General features: G+C 28.0%; 1 protein-coding gene across 4 annotated transcripts in view; it reads left to right on the top strand.

Annotated features, from left to right (window-relative positions):
- The window catches only part of LOC132918247 (semaphorin-2A), a 355,196-nt gene that overhangs the window by 213,514 nt on the left and 120,619 nt on the right, over positions 1-21,063 (top strand). The window lies entirely within an intron of this gene.

Raw genomic sequence — 21,063 nt, 5'->3', positions numbered from 1 at the left:
TAAATATTTTTTTTTTAATCGGCTTAACTACTCAATTATTCAGTTAATTTGGTCAGACAGCACTATGACATTTCGTTGTTTTAATGGGTGAATAATAATTTTTTTTTTTTAAACTGTGATTTGTGGTAGTGAATACTATGGTGCTAAAACCCAACTGTCGGTTATGTCAATTGTTCTGATGTCAACAGTATTTGCTGAATGACAATCAATTTTATTTTATTTGTGGTAATTTTATCTTGTATTTTGTATGAATTAATTTTTTTAATTAAATCATCGTTTATTATTTCACTAGGTACCATTGAAAGGATTTTCAACGAAAATAAATTATGAATGATTTGGGAGGTCATATTTTTTTCTAGTTATTTATACGCCCCTTATTTCAATACCTACAAATCAATACAAAAATATATGTCTAAATTACAATTATTTCTAATTTTATAGTTTTTCAAGTGAATATTGCAAAATTAAAAAAGAAAACAGTTAAATATTTCAGAAATAAAGTGACTATAATATATTACTCAACTGTCGATGAATCATCTACAGTAGAAAAAGCTATCATAATACGCGTACTACAATTCGTAATATCACAAATTCTTAAACATCGAACACTCGGATATCATTCGAATATTTACCAGAAAAAAAATCTGGATGATAAAAAGTATATTATTATAATATTATGTAGTAGACACTTGCAGTATATACTACATTAACGTTGTATCTACTGCGAAATAATCGAGTGGAATATTTTATTTCCTACTCCGTTTGCGAACACCGAATGCCGAACCCTAGAAATGTTATGAATAAAATAAATGTTCCCCGCAAAGGCGATCCCAATAAATAGGAACACTTATTTATTCGTTACCTTCTGGAAACACCACGCCGTCCGTATACAGTATATGTAAAATAATAATAATAAAAAAAAAAATCAACTGCGTTTTATTTCCGGTTGCACACTTCTCGATATCAGTCCCGACCGCCGCACAGTAGTACACGGCAGAACGATTTTTTACGGAAAATGCGAAACCCGAGTATTTGGTCGTCGTCTCTATCGAGGCACGTGCGTTGCGACACACGATAATCGTGTCGCGATCGCTCAGACATATAAAGCGTTATATTCAATAATTGCATCGATTATATGTATAATATAATAGTCGTAAACGTACGTTCGGCGGTACGAAACCGAATTGTTATGTAGTAATAATATAAATGCGACCGACGACACAATTAGTAGCGGGTGGAGATGGTTGTTGTACGTTCCCCTCCTGGCCCTCCTATCCTCGGCGGCCGGACGACGTGGTTTAATTTGATTTTAATTACGTTTCTACGGCGATTCGCGGTCGGGGCGGATCGTGCAGGGTCTGCAGCGCGCGCGATTTATTAAACGGCCGGCGACGACGCAAACGACCCGTGAAATTCGAGAAAACCCTGTCCGAGATTCTGGAGCCACCCCCACCTCCTTCCCACAACCGTATCATTTCCCGAGTCCTGAGAATACGATCGCCCGGCGTTTCGGCACGATAACTCTTGAACAGTCGCCTGCACAATAATGCTGCACACGGGTTATTTTCACGGTACAAGACGATTGCTGGTGCAGGGTACCCGATACGAGGGGGTGATTCGTAGGGGGATGGTTATTATGATGGGTAAGGGCTAAGGGTGGAGGGGGTGTCGTAGGGGACTCGGTTAAGTGTCCTCGTGGCAAAGGGGGAGGGGTATAGCAATACTTTTTTCCCGTACGACCGCTGTCCGAAACGGTTAATTTTTGTTTTTTTATTTTTTTTTATCATCTGCAGTTGTTGTTATTCCGCGTGACAGTAAATATATTATGCGTCTCGGTTAGTATAATATACACACTATTCTGTTCAATGCTATACTATTTTTTTATCCAATGTCACCTAGATATAGTTTTATTTTTATATCCACTTGTATATATTTCAATTGAAAACTAACACACAATATCCAGTTAGGATATTAATAACTTATAACCCATAATCCATATTATGTAACCAGTTTAAATAGGTAATATTCTAAATGCTTTCATTTAAAACGTAATTTATGAAGTTGCATAGTGTTACTATTGACCTTAAAATTACACGCAAAAAGTTCAAATATAAGTATTTGCATTAAAGAAATATTATTATTAACTTACCCTCGTAAGGTTTATTTTGTGACAGATAATTCTTGTCTTTATAGTTTAAAGTATTTCGATACATTGTATTTTTTTGTGTTATGACTTATGGCCGATATAGTATAATGATGCTTATTGCTAATAGCCAATACGAGGGTTTTGAAAATCGATAAAATTACATTATCCTTTTGATTCCATTTATTCCCCCTTAAAGATGTTACTTCTATAAGTTGGTTATTCACTTATTTTTGAAAAGTTTCAAAAATAATATCTATCCGATAGTTTACCAATGACATATGAGAAATGAGTCCTAACCACAAAGTTTGTACTTCAGAAGTATGTTAAAAGTATATTTGTTATACCTACTAGAATATAATGAACTCTTTCCTTTAGGGATTATAAAAACAATTTTAATTTTACCTGCACTCTCTTAGTTCTTAATTCCGAATACATTCATACAGACGTGCATTTCAATAGGCTCAGGATACTAAAAAAATATGCGTTTGAGAATATTAAATGGTTTTACCTCTATTGAATATTATGTAAATTGAGTGTTAACTGGTGTGAATATGACTCCACTTATACAGTTTAACGGTTAGAAGGCGCCTAGGTTATCCACCTCTGTTATAATATAATAACTTTTTTCACATTGCTCTACTAAGTCATTGCATATATGCAGTAAAATGGGTTTTTTAAATCGCACGTGTTTGTGTGTATTATTAAAGAATATTCGACTTTTGTCAAGTGAGTTGGATTCAAGAATACAACCTTTTGAAAGTTTACTGCCATAACAACGAAGAAAAAACTTTTAAAAAAAAGGTCTTTTCTCCTTCTCATAGTAATTTATACGAGTGCAGTAATACACCGTAGTCGACATTAAATACTTGGAATATTATTTTCATTTTTTATCACATGTATATTTGAACAAATAATTAATCTAAATATATTGTTTTATGAAAAATAATATTTTTATGAACTAAGAAAGAATATTGATTTTTCTTAATTATAAAGTTAAAATAATAAATAGGGGAATAAAATTGTATTTTTCTAACATTGACAATTGATCATAATAATTATCAACCATGTTCGATAATATTATTCCCCTTTATACTAGTGTTGCTTTTTATGAAATAAAACACCCTATTTCTAACAATAATCCCACACTAATGCACAAAAGTCCATACTTAGTCCTTACTCCCTTTAGGTTATTTGTGACAATTATTCGAAGAGGGGATTCTAACAAAACAACTTTTAAATATAATATAGACGGTGTACAACAATTACTAGAAATAAAACTGAAAATAGCCTCGTATTAATATTATGTCCATGTATTTTTGATTTTCTTATAATTATCATTCTAAAAAGTCAAACATTTTTTTTCAAGATACAAAAACATTTTAGTGAAAATAAGTATCTATCTCCTTCAAGTAAAGCTTGCGTTGAAAGAAGGGAGTACTTAAACATTATATTATCAGAAATAAATTAGATTATAAGTTGTACTAATATCGAATGTCACTGGTCGAATTGCGTCATTTAATTAAAAATATAATAAAGCCTTATTTTAGTGAACATGAATAAATATATTAATTATTCTTACAGTTTGGTTCCAATTATATGTTAAATTTCCTTTAATAGATTATTCAATTGAATTATATACGTTTGTTCTCTAAAGTTAAACTTTGTAATCAAACTTCCAGTTGATAATTTGCATATATTGTAATTTTAAATCACTTTAAACTTTGAATTTTTAAAATTGGTCAGAATTTATTAGGTACTAAAGAAACATTTGCAGACTTTTTTCAGTAAAAAGTATTTTTTATTTTAAAACTGAATAAATATGAAACTATTGCTTATAGTTAACATTTAAAATACATTTAATTTAAACACTATACAAATCATTTAATATGTTGTTTATTATATAACTTTATTATCATATATTGCGTAGGTAGTTAAGAAATATTCATTAAAAATCAATAGAAACTAATATTTTTTTGTATTTTCAAAATAACGTATAAGGTTCACAAAATTAAATATCAAACACCGATTTTATCGCACCCTTTTCTTTGGTCCTCATTGGGTTATTATCGAAGCCGCACAACAGTGTGTTGTGCTATAATGTTGAAAACGATTTTATCTTAACGCTCGATCACCCTTCGCTTTAGCACAGGAGGTGTTCTTTATTTATTTATTTTTTTGTATTTTTAAGGCTTCCATCGTTCGTTTGTTATAAAATCTATCCACTTCAAAGATATACAGAAAGGAAATTATAAAATAAACAGAATTGAAAAAAAAATAACCGTTAGAATTAAAATTGAAAAAACAACGACTAGTCGTCACTACCGTGAGATGAAGATCGCAGACAACTTTTAAGAGCTCCACTCTTATCTACGACAGATTGAAATTCAAATGTTAAGTAAACCCATAGCGTATATATTATATAGTGAATTTAATTTGAACTTCAACACGAGGATTAGTTAACTTCGTTTTACACACAGCCCGTCCCTTACTGCATCAGAAACTTATATGATCTTATTCACTCCGAATAACTTTACTTTTAACATAATTGTCGTTCTCTAAGGCGTAACTAATTTCCTTTTTTGTATAATCAAATCGGATTTCTTTCACAGATCTTTGCCAACACGATATCTTTATCGGCCCAATTTGTTTAATTTGTTCGCTGAGAAAACTCATAAATGAAGTGTTTCCAAGCTTGGCGCCAATCGGTGTGCCAATTTCGTTGGCATTATTAAGGCGATTGTGCCCGGCGGTCTTTTGTAATCGGATACGCACGCGGAAAACTTTTGAGAATTACATTTCCGGGGGAAACCAAAAGTCTTAAAATACTCCTTCTCCGGTAATCTTGCACCGGTGTTATTATGTTCGATAATTATTAGCTCAGAGCTCTACCATTCATTTGAAATATTATATAAAGGTTTAGTTGCGTATTTCATTTTGAAACATTTTCTTGTCAATATCTATAGTAATTGTTTATTGTCAAACGTAACATGAATTTTAACTCAATAATAGTATTGATAGATTTTACCAGCATTTTATTTATTTTCCTACAATATTTGGGTTTTATAATTTTGAATATTAATATTTGATAATATAATAAAGAATTTAGTAACTTGTATACTTCTCAATTAGCGTAATATGTTTTTAGAACTATACTATGTACACTAGGTGTGGAAAATCTAAAAATAGCTTGAATCATAATTATGTTTAAACATAATCATTTTCAAAATCATAATTATTTAATTAGATGTTTAAATATTGTATTTATATAGTTTAATAAATTGTTTATAAATCTTAACCTTTTGAAATGGAAAATTTATTTGAAAATGGATGTTATTCAACACGAAATTATAATTTATTGAAGTTTATTTTTTTTATTATTGCCTGGTAGATGTCTATTGTCAAATAATCAAATGACTTTATATAGATCCTACACAATCAGTTTATTGAACTTAATGTGACCATAACAAACACTACAATTGGTATAGGGTTTGAGGGTAGTTGATCCTGATGGTATAAAATTGGCCAAAGAGTGAATGAAAAGAGAAAAGGAAAAAATGAGAAGGTAAATGGACCGTACGGAAATCCGACCGCTCCACTAATTTCACACCATTAAACGTAATTTATCGAACGTTTATCAGACATCCTTTCCAGTGTTTACACCCAATAAAACGATTCGGTAATATTATCGGCCTTTCTTTTTTTGGTTTGTCGAAATTTTCCATAGGATCGGCAACCAAACGGACACCAGTTGGATATGTTGTTAATGATTTGGTAGGTATTATTATTAATATTTTTAATTTAAACATTAGTTTTTCAATAAGCTAAATCGGAAATTTTTTTGTTATTAGCTAATAGTATAAGACTATAATAGTTCTCTGTTTACAACTAATATAACACCAAATTAAAAACAAACAAGTGTATAGAAATTCTCATAACATTCAAACGACTAGTTTTACATCTTAGATTCATAGATGCAGGATAGTGAAGTTTTATTATTTACGTGGAAATTACTGCATTTGAAAAAAACTATTCTAAGCATAAATAAGTTAATTGAAAATAATCAAGCTTATTATAAAATATAGTACTATGTACTAAATATAAATATAATTCAAAATTTTAAAAATCTGTTTTCAATCTACAATCTACATAAGTGTTAAATGTGCAACTGTTTTTTAACGTTCTAAAGACAATTTATCAAAAAACTATAAATATAAGAATATATTATGATCTTGAAACTATATAGTTTCTTAATTTATTGGTATGGCATTTATAAATTAAACTTAGTTTGTAAAATTATAATTGATTTAAATTGGAATGAATATATAATATGATAAAGTATATTATTAAATTTCTATCAGGGCTTAGTCATGACCTTGTACACGAAATATGAAATATTAATAAGGTGGCTTTTGGATTGTATATTGTAAAAAAAAAATATATAGTAATTGCAGATTTAAAAATACCAGTTTGCGATAGCTCTTTAATTATTTACATACCTGTAGTACTCAGTTATTCACACCCGTAAATCTGTTCACAGTAAAAAATAATCTTACTAAATGATAGGCAATTATAAATTTCTCATAAAGATTACATTAATTGTAATTATTATTCTATCAATGCTATTTCCTGTATTTGATTTATTTATATTAATTATTTCTATAAATTATACTATAACAATCATTATCTAAAATTTAAAATTATTCCAATAATTATATCAAACAATATAAAAAAATATTGTGATTTTAACGCTTAATTGTATGATTTATTTTTAGTACATATTATTATGGTGTGGATAAAGGGATTTAAACATTTTCAAATTAGTATTTTAACATAAAATGTCATTATTCAATATCAGTTGTATAAATTATATGTAAAAAAAATATATAATGAATAAGTGTTATTTTTATATAAACTGTGTATTGAATTTCACATTGAACACATTATAATATGCATAAACAAAAATATCTATATTATTTCACTATTAAAATTTTAATTTAATTATATAAGTACGAGTATAAACAATAATAATGATACTACAATTTGAAACAAATATAATGTAGATTATAATAAACTATAAAATACATTTTTTATTTAGTATACATTTATCATCTTGTAGATTTGTTTTTGTTTTAGTTAACTTTGTCATTTTATAAATCAATTTTTCCTATTCACCCTCTAGCCAGTACTTACTTTACTGTCAATGGCAGTTCTTTGACATGTACCAATGTTTATATGTAATCAAAGATATTATAAATCCACCAATGCATGCCTTCATTTTCTACCGAGTAAAAGAACATTTTTGAATGCGCGTTTTTGATATTTAAAAAAAATGTTTGAAATAATCAAATGACGGAAGCATATCCTCTTAGTGAACATTTTAATACGCGGACTACTGGGTAATTAAATTATAAAACTAAATTTAGATAGGTATTATTCAACTTATTATATTGTATATATCATGATGTATTTATATATTTAAACCACGAAATCTATAGAAGGGACTTAATTAGTACTTATAGTTCATTTTTTTTTTGTATAGATACGTATAAAAAATAATGTTCATTTATTTTTATTTTTTTTAAATAAATTCATATAATACATTTCACGTTATGTAAGTGTAGAATAACTTATAAGGGAATTTTAAATTCAACATAGCAATTCTTTATGTTTTCCGTACTTGCAATTTAATACAGTTGTGTTCTATATAGCTCATTAAGATTATTATTATTTTTTGAAACATGTTTTTATTAGTAAATAAAACACGCTGATTTAGTTCCGCCTCGTAGCCCGGAAGCTTTTTTTCTACTTTTGCGAAACACACGTGGTAAACGCAATTGTGACCCGAGAATTTGTTTTCTCACGCACAACAATGAATAGTGGTCACGTATTCCGGCGGAGGCAAAAAAGGAATAAACTTTTTCTACAATTGAATTCTGTCGCTGCTGGAGAAATATCGCTTTCCAGGGATAATAATTGTGACCGGAAACGAGGTGTATCCCTCTTTTTTTTTCCTCGATCAACTATTGCCGAGGGTGTAAGGTTAGATAGATTTTTGTTTTATTTCAAAAAGTGTGAGGATAGCTTATAGCAAGGAATGATAAAGAGTGCAGAGATAAAGTGCTTTTCGGTCGCAGCAAATCTAATTTTCTATCACGTGTTTACGAAATCCAATAAACTCGGCCATCTTCCCTTGCCGTCCTTACCACCAACTCACCAAGAAGTAGGTAGTCGTTAGAGCCCTGCGGATTTCCTGTACGCTGCTACGTGATTCCAGTTGCAACGATTATTTATTAGAACAAATGAGACCCACGGATGAGCTCGATATTTTCGGGGCAGAACCAAAGACCGATTCGCATTTTTCAAAAGTCAAGTGTATATTTGTTTTACTGGAATCCAATTTCGACAAGACAAAGAATAACTTATCGTATATTCAGATGGAGAAGAGATCTAAACGCATCGTATTGTTAAAAACGATAACTATAAATTAATGTAATTTTCTGGTGGTAGAAATGTCGTTTGCGAAATTAAGATCAGATTAAAAACAAAACTTTTACTTCAATTATTTGTATAAATATTGTATATATTATATACATTTTCAGGTTAATTACTGCAATTAAGTAAATATATTTTAAAGTTTAAAATATAGAAAAAATAATTAACTTTTTTAATTTTAAAATAGTCCTCTATTCTATATCCACATAAATGAATAATAATAACATGATAACGATTGGTGTTAAATACCTAAAACATGTGTAATGATTATCAAATATACGTATTTCCAAAAACGAGTATGAATAGATGTGCTCTACATAAATATCAAACAATCTTGACTAAGTTTCTTAATATTAACGTAGGTAATGTAAAGTGATTTTGAACAGTTCATTTTTATCGTGAAACATTTATATTTAATACAATATTAAATATTTAAAATTGTTTAATGGTTTTTTCCACAATTTCACATTAAAAAATTGATAGAATTTATGTAGTATGTAAAAATGATTGATTCTATTAATTATTATTGGGAAATTGATCGTAATATTTTGTTATTAAATTACTCTCATAATAATTATGATTTAAATTCAATATTGTAATGACATTTTATTATTTGAAATTATATTGTAATCGTTTGAGGTTTAACAACTCTAGACTTTTCTCAATGAGTGAAAAAAAATGTACTTTTTCTTCGATTTTCCTTTTGCTCTGGAAACTCATTAGGAGTAGGGGAAGAAATCTCTGCTTAGGATTTGGAAAGAACGAAGCCAGTCTTAACGAACCGAAATAATTGAACCACACATGGCCCACGTATCCGTATTGAATGCACAGGGGCGCAGAGCTCTAAATTAAATTTCGTTAAGCTCTTTTTTTCTCTCCTTCTTTTTGCTTTCCTTGTGCCGATTGAACGAATTTACGATACCAAGTAACAATAGACACGCCGGACATAAACCTTAACCGAGTTTATTACGATCTTTTGACCGGAAAACGTGAACATATGGATAAAGCGTCTAGAATGGACCGATAAAAATTATTGTTGCGAAAAAAGGTCTCCAGCAATATAATTGATAAACTATTCCTTCGAGAATATAATAAAATCTTTAAAAAATGCTTGCTAAACATTATTGTATAGAGTGAAATATAATATAAATGAATAATTTCTAGGCAATTGACTAAATCGAGAAAACTATTATTGTAAACTTATTATTATTGAATATTAAATTTAAATAAAATATTTATCAACAAAACATATTTTGCAAATATTAAGCATTAAGTGGTCTCTAAAAAAATTGATATTTAGGCACTTAATCTAAACAAAATATAATTATTAAAGTTGAAATATTTGTATTTATTATCTGGCGCCCTGACGGTTTATTTTTAAAATATTTAAATAATGAAATGTAACGATATTATTGTAATGTAAGAGTGGTTCAAGCCTTTATAAAAAAAATAGTGTTTATTAAATTGTTTGTATGCAATCGCCACATTGTGATTATTATCACATTATTAGTTTATGGAAACCTAATAAGCCAAAGCCAAAGTTATTTATAACCATGTTATGGTAGTGTATATTTCTGAAACCATAAATGTTATTTCTTATTATTAAATTTGTTAAGAATTACATTTAAAAATATATATATATATATATATATATATATATATATATAGCTTATTAATAACAATAAAGCAAATGTTATTAGTGAATTACGCTGTACAGGATATTATTGTATACGGTCGTATTTCGTTATTATATTATTAAAACCCTATAATTCATTTCATTAGAAGTAAGATTCGATTGAACATAACGCACCGGACCGTATACATATTGTGTCTGACAAAGGTAACCACATACGCGTCTTGGAGTCATCCAGACATGTATATTATTTTCGAGTAACCCTCCTCCCCCCACTACAAACAAATATTACATTAGGTCGTTTCAGAAAATCGAAATTACGGTCAATATTTGTTCCGGTCTTCAACAAATCCCCTATACTATTTTTTTTTCACTACACAAATAGAATGACAGCAAACCCTGCGATTTGATGATACTAATAACGCGTCACCAGTGAGTGGGAGACTGTGGATATGATGGTAGGGGTCGCATAAGGTCTTCACAAATATTCTAGAATGTATAATTGTATAAACATACTTAGCATACTTATACATGATATATAATATATATATATATAATAAATTTAAAATATGATGGATTATAAAATTGAAAAACAATTAAAAATATAATATCCTTACAACACACTATTATATTACTATGTGTTTTTATATAATAAATCATATTTACAAGTTTTGTTTGTAATAGTTGGCCAAGGTTGTGAATGAAGAAAACAAATTCTCAAATCTTATTTATTTTATAACATTTCAGTGAGCTTTTATATTTCCAATACTTATTTATTTAGTTTGAGACTAAAAAAAGTAAATGCATATAAATTATATATGTGTGTGTGTGTGTGTGTGTATGTATTTAATTCGTTTTAAGCCATATTACATTTTTAACAGGAAAAAAACCATAATTGTAAAATACGTTTAAAAAAATATACTTTTTGTAACAATATATTTTTAAATTTAAATATACCAATTAAATTTGTGTGTCATTTTTATTCTAAAATGTAGGTATTTTCTAATAATTATATTTCAATATTTTAATTGTTTAAAAATCTTTAACAATTTATTTTATTTTATTGTTTTTATTACAATTTCAATAACTGATTCAAATAATTCTAAATTATAAGTCAAATATAATATCAAGTATGATATACTAAAAAAATGTTTGTCAGAATAAAGGTTTATTTATAACGTTTGATTTAATCCATACAAAGGCATTAAAATATTGTCTTTATATTCGTGTTTGAATCTCTCGACACATTAACATAATGAAACAAAAGTGTTAGGTTTATTAATCCAATTAACGATGCCAATATTTTTAGTCGTAAAAAAAAGTACATTAAAAATATTATTTTAACACAGTTCTTACAAGTGACCTATTATTATTTGTGAAAAAAAGCTTCCGTGTAAAAAATTAGAAATGTGCACGTTTGGAAAATCATAAAAAAGTAATGAAAGAAAAAAGTATAATACACTTTTGTAAAACTTTGTTTTGTTTCTATAAAAGTTTGTGGTTATTTTTATACCACAATTCATAGACACTATTTCTAACAAAAAGCAGCGGATGCTTTGTCAGACTGTATTTTTCCGACCATCACTTAAACTTCTGAAATCCTCATTTTCAAGGGATTTCTTTTCCAAATAATCCACATACATGTGAATACAGTAAGACCTACACAAAAGTACAAATAGAATATTCCGTAAGTGAGGAAAAAATGAATGAAGGAAAGGCAAACTTTGACACGGGATTACTAACACGAGGTAGCACAGATCCAGGTGACTATTTTGGACGCATTTGAAATTGAAATCTCCAGTGGCGGATATTGGAAGTTCGGTTGGGAGATTTAAGAGGCAGTATTAGGCTCTATGATGGAAGGTGTTTTTCTAGAAGGAGGGTCACCTCCTTACTCTAAACTATCGTGAATTTTTTTTTTCGTGCGAATAGCTATGTACACACATAATAATAGTCCCCAATGTCTTTACTCTCCATTTAACACAGCCTGGCTATGGAGACACGATAAACTCATACATATTACATGCATGGTCACTTGTCGCCATACCCAAATGTTTAACCACCATCGTGTAAATTATCGAGTTTGAGTAAATTTATCTTTACAGAGAATAAAATAATATCATAAAATATAACACACCTAATAAGTGTCTATAATTATTGTTAACACAATGATTTATTATTATAAACTTGTTAATATAAACTTATTTTGAATAGACGTTATTTTTAAATATGGTAGCATAAATATACATGGTATACAACGTTAAGTATACAAATTAGATCTTAAAACGGATATGAAAAAAGTATTTAACAATTGTCAATTTACTTTAAGTAAATATTAGTAGAATCTAAAAATAGTTAATCAAATAATATATTACAGAATATTAAGATTTAAATTTATTTTTAAATAATAATAAAAAAAATCACTTTAAAAAATCCATTTCAAACGTTTCTATGTAATTCAACGTAGTAGATAGGTATAACAGTAATTTATAAAAAAAAAATAGTCATAACAAAAAAATCAAACATAAATTCAAATATATATTTTTCGTTTCCTATGTATAAATAAATAAATGTACACGTAAACATTCTCGATTAAAATTCCATTTTGGACTCGAACGTCGAATGGGATAGAAAAACGAGATTTTATTACCGATATGTCTGAGCACCCTGCAGAAACATGGCTCCGGTTTATATTGCACAAACAGTTTTATATCCGGCTGAAAATCATTCCATTCAACTCGCGAGAGTCGCCTTTTGGTTACCCATATCCTCATCAATGTAGGTCAACGGCCGAGCTCTATAAAATGTGAGAATGAAGTTTTTCATATATTCACCCATACATACATAATCAAGAATAAGCGGTTGAGCTGACGTCATTATGAACCACTTTAGACAGCTCTTCAAGTTGTCTGGACGGTATAAGGTTCACTCATCATCCTTTGTTTCTCTCGCCGATGCTTTTGAAATTTCTATCTGATGACCTGATATAAGCCAACACGTGAAACCTAATAAAATATTCAAGAATCATACTTGGTCAGGATTTTATGTTATAATTGAAATAATAAGGAAATAAAATGAACAATACTACTATAGTATAAAAATATTATATTATGGGAGTTGAAGAATTGAAGAATTGAATAATTATCAATAATAGTAACTCGAATTATATGAGTTAAGTCAATTTTAAGTTATAACTTAATACACTTATCAAACAATATATCCACTATAATATATTAAAATTAATATGGAAAATATATTAACGTAACTATAAGTGTATATAATAATATAATATTAATGTGTTTTTTTTTTTACTCGAATCACACGTATAGTTGATTTGTACATTCAATTTTTTTAAATATTAATTAAGTTTTTGTCAAACTACCTATTCCATCTTATTGCACACTAGTTGAAAGCGGTTTAGGCAAATAGGTATACGTTTATGTGAGCTTAATTTATTATTAAACCAAGTTAATTTATTAATTTTTATTTAAAACTATTTAATACAGTGTGATTACATTATTTTTAATAATTAATTATTTGGTTGGTATTACTACAGTTATATACTCATAAATAAATATGATTTTAACTTAACATTATTATTTTTCAATAAAACTACAAAATTACAAAAATAAATATTTTTACACACATTTGATAATATTTTTCAATCGATAGAAATCGATCTTTTACCAAAACTATGTACATAGACAATAGGCATAATATTACCTATATAAATTGGAAAACACAACACGTGGCTCATTGTATAACCAGCGCAGCTTTTTCGATTCGCTCAGAATCTCAAACTACATAATTTAGTTAGTTGCAGTTTGTTTAGAGATATATTTCTATGTACGTTTATTTTAAAGCTTATATGTGAACCAATCTTAAATACGTATTGGTAATAATATAGGTCATTTATACAGGGTGATTTATTTTATCGAACAACATTCATTATTCATAATCTATAAATGTATTATATGAAAATATGTTTTTACTTAATTTCCAGTCGAAATAAAACATTTTTCTTTTAAATACATTTTTTATCATTATATTATTCTATGTTATTATTTATCTAAATGAAAACATATATTTTTTGGAGTATTTCGATACATAAAAATCAAAATTCAGAGCAGTAGCTTATGAGTTATATATTTCCTATAAGTATTTAAAGTTTATGTGAGCGGAGTTACGGTACAGGGATACCCCACAACATTTTGGTCCACTACTCCATTGATCTAAACTTTAAATACTTATAACTTATAAACTACTCGTCCGAATTCTAATTTTTGTAAATTAAAATACTCCACAAAATATTATGCTTTAGAATATGAAATTAAAAATGTATGTTGTCATTCAAAAAAGTAAAGAATCTTTAAAAAAATATTTTCAAAAGCGTCAATAGATTTTGTAATAATGATTGTTATTCGATAAAAGAATCGTCCAATATTTATTTACTAGAATAAAATAACACATTTCGCTGTCTGATGAAAAAAAAAATATAAAATATTTTATTATAATACAATATACACTGTCGATGAATGACTGTGTAATAAATAAACCGTGTATCGTACAATAGAGGCTTGGTTGTTGAAATAGGTACGTACATCATAAATCAGTAGTTGTATAATACGTGTACATTTAGCACGTGATGGATATTTTTGATTATAAAATATGTATTACTCATACTACACTTTAAAACTAGATAAACCCCTAGTATTATAGCACCTGGTAATTAAATAATATGAGTTGTTGAGAAATCAAAAAAAAGTAAAAGGAATTTAATCTGTTTTGTAAAAGGTAGAGCTAATTAAGTAACTTATACAAATTAATAAACACCGTATGAAAAACTTCTAGTTTTTTCGATTATATATTAAATTATTGCATGTTTTTTATCAAATAAAAATAAAAATATGATAAATGTTAATATGAGACAATATAGACATTTAAAGGTCAAATAGTCAATCAGTTTTTATTTGGTCCAATTTAAATAGTCATTGTTATATTTGAAATATCAAATTTCATTATTTAAGAGTTGTCATCATATGGGACCTTTATAATAATTCCAACAACACAAAATCAACATAAGTGACAAGGTTACATATTTAATAATGCAGTAAATGTCAATATGTATGGAATATGTAATATTTCAATTCGATTTATTTGATTTTATGATTTGGCTCGTTTACAGGAATCCAATCTGGGTAGTTTCCATTTTTTTTTTTTTTTGGAAACAGACCAATACTTAACAAAAAGGAGGAGGTGAAAACATTTATTTTAATTTTAATATATTTGAGGTCTCTGCCTCCCTGTATTTTTCAATTATAATGAATTATTACCCTGTAATACACGCGGCCAACATAAATTATAACAATAATATTATTGGCCTCAGAGTTTAATTTTATTCGATTTACAACATGGCTTCAACTACTGAATGTCGAATGAGAATTTTATATTTTCCAACTCCATATTATTATCTTAAAACATTTTTTTTATATGATAATATTGATTAAATGAAAAAAAAATATTAGGATAAATTCAAAAATGAAATCCCAACCCTATTTTATAAAGTTCGTCCGGAAATGTTTGGTATGACGGAAATCGTTTGCAATCCCTTGTTCTGGTTCACCGGCGCGTGTTCTATAAACGTTAAACCGTATTACCGATGTGTTCATTTTAAACAATTTCTGTTGCCAAGTCTGCAAAATTTTAATTCTAAAATTTTACTCTTAGGTATATGTATACCATATTTATGACAAATAGTTAGTTATTGGTATGGCAATAGATAATTATTATCCATTCGTATGGTTTATTGCCTTCGTATTTTTAAATTATAACTTGTAAGTTGTAAATCATAAAAAGTATACCATTTTGTAGAAAACAATATCATATCACGTTTCTATAACTAGTATAAATTATTAAATTAAAAAATAAGGCACGAATATAAATTTTTTACTTATAACATTCAAGTTATAAAAAATATAACCAATTAACATTACTTTTTTTTAATATAAAATATACAATATACAACACATATTAGTAAATCTATAATGCAATGTAATTTCGTTATGTTATGTTGATTGTTGATAGGTATACATTTAATCAGAATTAACTATTAAGTATACAAAGTATGCATACAATTATTATTAATAGACCTTATGTGATTTTAAATTTAAACATAATACAGTAAGTATACAGTAAGTTGTATTAGATGAATGAAAGTAATATTTTAAAGTTTCTTAACAGCGTTAGGATTTATAACACAATCCGTACAATATGCCAATTTTTAACAACGGCACATTTAGTCTGAACACGGTTTTAATCAGATTAATTGAAGCTCTTTGTATAAAAGTACCATTCTATCTAAATCATTGTCTGAGGTAATTGTATACATTTTCAATGCATTTCTGTCCATTTCCAAGACCATTTGCGGAAACCGAGACAAATCTGCCGGTGGCGTAACACTATAACACTATAACACCATATTATCCTATTACGGTCAGAATTTTTTTTTTTTAAATTGTATCCGCCACCCGTCTATCACACTCTAGATGTGTGCGATGGTTCCACATCGTAAATTTCTGTGCTCCGAGTGTGATGGCGTAAAAACCACTCAGCGGTGGATTTATGTCTTTTTTTTATTTTTTAAATGTATATTTATTTTTATTTTCCGTTTTCAACGAGCTCGCGTTAAACAGTTCTACCGCCGCATACGCGTATGTCGAGTGCGGTCAAAATAAAAACCCCGAAAACTCCAATAATGACTCCAGTCGGATACACGTTTCGGATGTAGATGTGCGCCGCTCGCGATTGGAATGCCATGGCTCGGATATATTATTATTATTATTATTATTATTACACACTGCGAATGACGTGCCGTGAAATTCCACAAGATTAATGGGCCGACCTGCCCAAAACCGAGGGAGTCGTCTATAGAGCCGTCCGAGGATGTGATGACGAGGGGGTGATACGGGAGGGGGTCCGTGTGCATATGTTCGTGGCACACACTAACACATACACACGCACGCGTGGAGAGTATTGCGGTCTCGCTATGCAGCGAAAAGCGGCAGACGATAATTATCACGAGGTTACACGCGCCACGCCACCACCGCCACAAAAGCTGCAAGGTGCGAAACGGACATTTGAATTATTACCGTTACGGGGATAAGAGAGTCGGCTGGCGGAGCCATATATGGCACACATATTATATAACATTATGTGACGTACTATATATTATAATATAGTCGCGTTCGTGCAGGATAAATAGTAAAGTTTACAACTGCGCTCCGAGTCACCACGGGACGTTATTGCGCGCTCACACTACACCACGCGGAAGGAAAACGAGGCGGACGAGATGCAGGAATACATATCACATCGAAGAACAACCATACTACGACTGAAAACGGTCGTGTAGTTCGGTCGTCGATTCCGAAAGTTTTATACGTCTAACAGATAAAACTGTATATATTATTATTATTATCGTTGTAGCGGTGGAACAAAAATAGGTACACTACTCAAAATCCGAGTTGATCAGACGCAATTTCTAGTAACGTTGCATTTATTGGCTTCTATATGTATAATACTTTATTGTTCACACATACACAAACACACATTGCGGTAGTCGTCTACAGAACTTTTCATATGTTTATAGCAATATTGCTAGATAATAACTGTACGTAATGAATACAGAATAACTTGCAGTTTATGGTTATTTAAAAATCGTATACTGGTGATTACTACAAATTAGAGAATGTAATCGTATGTAATTCACAAAAATATTTTCTAAGTGTACCAATATACAACGAACTCTAATGTTATTTACAAGCCATAACCCTAAATATAAAATTCGAAAAAAATAGCCATTTTCAAAATCCATTTCAAAGCACAATTCATGTTGCAAACTATACTACTGAATGAAAGCGACAACAATAACTGTCCCCTCGAACATATTGGGTACCCATAAGGCGGATAATACATTTAAAATGATTGTGATAAATTATTAGAACTCTGTCCAAGCTATAAAATGACAAGCAATAGTCAATAAACTAAAATTACTTACAATGTTATTCTGATGGACTATATAGATACTATTTATTATTAATAACTATAAATAAATTCCACAGACCTATTTACATACTTGACTTTCTCAATAAATTTACAAATAAATAATAGTTAATGGGTAACTTTTAAAAGTTTATTGTACCTTTCAATAACGGACAATAGCTTAAACATTGCCTACAAACACCTGTTGGATATTATAAAAATAATATCCCTAACAAAATAACATTTCAGTATTGAACAATCACTGTGATATCGTATTATATAAAATAAAGATACCTTCTATGGTAATCATTATTTAATATTTATTTATATTATAATGTATTATATTATTTGGAGTTAAAAAGTAATTTGTATTAAACACACATTTCGATTTGTTTAACGTATATAATTCATGACATTTATTTGTAAATAGTTACATACATACTGTTTGTATTTATATACATAATACGAAAACATATAAATTATACATTTTAGAAAAAATAAAAAAATAATTTTTGTAATTTAATTTTAAAGTTAATATTATTTAGTCATTACACGAGTCTTATATTTTAGATATTAAATTTTAATAATCTTGAACAGAGATTTTTAATTTAATTTTACTATCTTTACTTCAGCTATAACTACAATTAAATTACATTTTATCTGAACAATTAACTTATGTTTTTCTCTGATTTATAGTGAATTGTTGCTCTTAGACAATATTTTAAACAAACAATCAACATTATATTCATTTTTACCTGGAATATAACTTATATTTTATTAAATACATACAAACAATTTTAAAGATCGTTAATAACTATGATTTTTATATTGGTGCCTATCTACACTATACGTCTTATTTTATACATAATATGTGTTATTAAAATAAATACCAAATAAATACCTCTGAGCTAACAAAAATTTGAAATTTTATTGTCTAGACGTGGTGAATTCACATCTAGATTCAATTATACGTGTAACAAATATAAATATAATAATAATGAATTGATAAATAATTCACGCTAAGTTTATGAGTTTAATTGTTTTATAAACTATTTTACCTGTAAAAAATTTAAAACAATATTAATATCTCAAAATATGTTTGATGTTTTAGTGTTTTACTTATTATTTCTGTAGTAAAATGGTACTTAACTAAGAGGAACAAAATTATAAATAAAATATAAAGTAAATTTAATTAATGTTTACTATGTATTTATGTACTTATTTTTCGATCTATGTGTTCTAAATGTTGATGTTACATGACAAGTTATTTTTGTGAGAAACAATTTTAAAGAATATTATACACCGTTCAATTTTTAAACGAATATTAATTCCTAAAAAGCATTCTAGTGGAAATCTTGTGTCAAAAACAACCTTAAATGTTCTTTCAAAGTCTACAGGAAAATATCTAATATTATTTTACCTACAGATTAAATATTGCTCTAAAAGTATAAAAATAAGTTTAAAAGTTCTGAAATAGTTTGAAATTAAAATTTTAAATTGTAACTTAATTACATAATATAAAATGTCTATTGATATGAAAAATTATTTAAAAAATAAATTATTAAAAGTATACGTTGAAGCTAATTTATTTATCATAATTTACTTTTAAATATTATTAGATAATAAATATAAACATAACATCAAATATCATTATGAATACCCGTGGACAATCATAATATTAACATACGAATGTATTTTATAAAAAAACATACTTTCAATTTACATGAAAACATTAATTTTATCTTTTATACAATACATTTTTAAAATTAAAGCGAAAAGGTAGAATGCCAAAACACGTGCCCTCTTAAGAAAGTTTCAAGAGAAATTCCACTAGACTTTATTCGAAAAATACCTTAAGAACTGTTGAATACTGTAGAATGTACTAACTACCTATTACACTTACGGAATCATTACACAAATTCTTTAGAATTTAAAATTTGTAACTCTTATCTACATCAGCTATCAATTCATACAACTTATGCCTATAAAGGATAAACCATTCAAATATTATTTAAACAGCTAATGTACAGGCTAAAAAGTACCTATTTATGTATCCATAGGTTTACTCGTATATTAAGAACCTTTCTGTGCAATATAAACATTTTTTCATTCAGAAGAACTAAATTCTAAAAAAAATATTATTAGTAATTGAAAATATAATTAAACCACTTTTAATTTCTATTATTGACACTAATGGATTCCTATTTTCTATGGATTCTTACTAAAACCAGATGTTTCACAAAGTCGTTTGAATCGTTGATACATCTGTGTCAGATAACACAACTTTAGATTTACAAAACTTTTTTTATGCAATCAACCGTAATTTTCTATCAAAATAAAAACGTATCAGCTTGAAAGCTTTAAACGAAAAATATATTATTATTATTATGAAAACCAATAAAACTTTGTGACGAACGATTTTAATTGAATTTACTAGTATTTGATGAAAAATGTCCAAGATAATAATTTATGACTACGTAAGTAAGTGACGTTTCCAAAACAAATAAAACTCGAATTACGTTCACCCGGATTAAATTATTAAAAATATAATGAGTGTTATTACTACGATATTAATTGTAATCGATAGATAATAGTCGACAGTATCAAATGTCTCTTCATGGGATATAACTCGAACGTACCCAGACATTTAAACCGACAACCGGGTTGTAAGATTGTATACTTGTATCAAAAGAAGAAAAATTGCAACACATACACACACACACACACACACACACACACACACACTACCCCTGTT

Source organism: Rhopalosiphum padi, chromosome 1 (assembly GCF_020882245.1).
Source record: "Rhopalosiphum padi isolate XX-2018 chromosome 1, ASM2088224v1, whole genome shotgun sequence".
NCBI classification, from domain to species: Eukaryota; Metazoa; Arthropoda; class Insecta; order Hemiptera; family Aphididae; genus Rhopalosiphum; species Rhopalosiphum padi.
The sequence above is the reverse complement of the archived record's forward strand: the minus strand, read 5'-3'. Positions and strand labels throughout refer to the sequence as shown.